This window comes from Piliocolobus tephrosceles, chromosome 5 (assembly GCF_002776525.5).
Source record: "Piliocolobus tephrosceles isolate RC106 chromosome 5, ASM277652v3, whole genome shotgun sequence".
NCBI lineage: Eukaryota > Metazoa > Chordata > Mammalia > Primates > Cercopithecidae > Piliocolobus > Piliocolobus tephrosceles.
The window spans coordinates 17,359,383-17,362,171 of NC_045438.1; the positions used below are offsets into that span (position 1 = coordinate 17,359,383).

Here is a 2,789-nt window from a genome sequence, read left to right on the forward strand (position 1 = left end):
CGTAAAAACATGTGGCACCTCCCCCCACTCTCTCTCTCACTTGCTCCTGCTTTTGCCATGTGATGTGCCTGATCCCTCTTTACCTTCTGCCATGATTGTAAGCTTCCTAAGGCCTCCTAAGAAGCTGAGCAGATGCCAGCACCAAGCATCCTGTACAGCCTATAGAACTGTGAGCCAATTAAACCTCTTTTCTTTATAAATTTCCCAATCTCAAGTTTCTTGATAGCAATGCAAGAACAGCCTGACATAATCCCCTACATTATCTTGTATGAACTTTAGAGTTTAATCTTGCACATTTGTATATTTAATCCAGTTGAAGTCCACCTTTGAGTATGGTGTTAAGTAGGAATTCTCTCATATTTTTCTCCATATATTGAGCCAATTTTCCAAACATTAAATACTGAATAATCTACTTTTTGTTGACTTGGGTTGCCAGGTTTATTATATACTAAATGCCTATATAAATACAGGAATCTGTCTCTTAACATAATATATTGTTCCACTCGATTATTTATCTGCTCTTGGTAAAACACAAATTCTTTAAAATCTTAACACTATAATATGTCTTCATAGACTGGTAGGGCAGGTCTCATCTATTTGTGCTTCTATTTCAAATTGTACTTACTTTTATGTGGACCTGTAAACTTTCATATAAATATTACGGTGACGTATTTTCCTTCCTCAAAAAAATTCAACTGGAATTTTTATTGAAATTGTCTTGAATTCATACTTTGATATGGGGAAAACCAGCATCTTTATAATACAAATATGTCCCATCTAAGAGCATGGGTTGTCTCTCCATTGAACTTTCTGTGTCACTCATTAATTTGTTTTTTCAGCTCTTTCCTCCTCCAATTCGGCAGACAGTCGCATCTTCTCTCACACTGCCAGCCACATCCCTGAGACACCATGGTGAAGGTGAAGGTCAGAGTCAACGTATTTGGTTGTATTGGGCGCCTGGTCAGCAGGGCTACTTTTAACTGGTAAAGTGGATATTGTCACCATCAGTGACCCCTTCATTGATCTCAACTACATGGTCTACATGTTCCAATATGATTTCACCCATGGCACATTCCATGGCACCATCAAGGCTGAGAAAGGGAAGCTTGTCATCAATGGAAATCCTGTCACCATCTTCCAGGAGCGAGATCCCTCCAAAATCAAATGGGGTGATGCTGGTGCCGAGTACATTGTGGAGTCCACCGGCATCTTTAACACCATAGAGAAGGCTGGGGCTCACTTACAGGGAGGAGCCAAAAGGGTCATCATCTCTGCCCCCTCTGCTGATGCCCCCGTGTTGGTAATGGGCATGAACCATGAGAAGTATGACAACAGCCTCAAGATCATCAGCAATACTTCCTGCTTTGCCAACTGCTTAGCACCCCTGGCCAACGTCATCCATGACAACTTTGATATTGTGCAAGGACTCATGACCACAGTCCACACCATCACTGCCACTCAGAAGACTGTGGATGGTTCCTCCAGGAAACTGGCATGACGGTGGTGGGACTTTCCAGAATATCAGCCCTTCCTCTACTGGCGCTGCCAAGGCTGTGGGCAAAGTCATCCCTGAGCTGAATGGAAAACTCACTGGCATGGCCTTCTGTGTCCCCACTGCCAACACGTCAGTCATGGACCTGACCTACCATCTGGAAAAACCTACCAAATATGATGGCATTAAGAAGGTGGTGAAGCAGGCATCAGAGGGCTCTCTCTAGGGCATCCTGGGCTACAACACCGAGCACAGGTTGTCTCCTTCGACTTCAACAGCGACACCCACTCTTCCACCTTTGATGTTGGGGCCGCCATTGCCCTCAACAACCACTTTGTCAAGGTGATTTCCTGGTATGACAATGAATTTGGCTACAGCAACAGGGTGGTGGACCTCATGGCCCACAAGGCCTCCAAGGAGTAAGACCCCTGAACCACCAGCCCCAGTGACAGCACGAGAGGAAGAGCAAGGCCCTCACTGATGGGGAGTCCCTGACACACTCAGTCCCCAGTCACAGTGAGAATCTCCCCTCCTCACAGTTTCCATGAAGACCCCCTGAAGAGGAAGGGGCCTAGGAAGTCCCACCTTGTCTTGTACCATCAATAAAGTCCCCTGTGCTCAGCCAAAAAATAAATAAATAAAATTTGTTTCTATAAAGTTTCTATGGATTAGTGATTAATTCCTAAAATTCTGTAGTTTTGGCTGGTATTTGGAATGATATTTTATTATATTTCCTTGTTTGCATTGTCAGTGTAGAAGATACCAAGATTTCTTAAGTTGTTCTTATCTAAAAATTTTGTTCAATTCTCTTACTAGTTCTAATAGTTGGATTTTTTTTTGGACAGATGATTATATCATCTGCAAATAATAACAGTTTTATCTCCTTTCAAGTCTTACCTCTCCTACTTATTCTTTTTTCCTTGTAGTTGGTCACGAGCTTACATACAAATGTTAATTAACAGGAGTGATGATGGGCATCTTTACATCATTTACAATTTCAGAGAAAATATTAAAAATGCCCCTAATCTGTGTAACATTTAACATAACTTTTAGAGTAGACAACTTTAACAAGTTGAAGAAGTTCCTTTCTATTTCCAGTTAACCAGTTTTATTATACATACGTGTTGAATTGATCAAGTTTTTCTACATCAATTTGGGTACCCATTATCATTCACCCACTTCCTGGCCCGGAAGCCTGAGGGAGACCTACCTGCTTCCTCTCACTCTAAATAGGTGCCAATTATTCTACCCAATACAAATTGTCCTTTAGCACCTTAAACTTCAAGTATTACAAATA

The 2,789-nt window shown here is 41.9% G+C and overlaps 1 pseudogene; it reads left to right on the forward strand.

The window, feature by feature from the left end:
- The first annotated feature begins 909 nt into the window (after positions 1–909).
- Positions 910–2,146, forward strand: LOC111550309 (annotated as a pseudogene).
- The last annotated feature ends 643 nt before the right edge of the window (positions 2,147–2,789 follow it).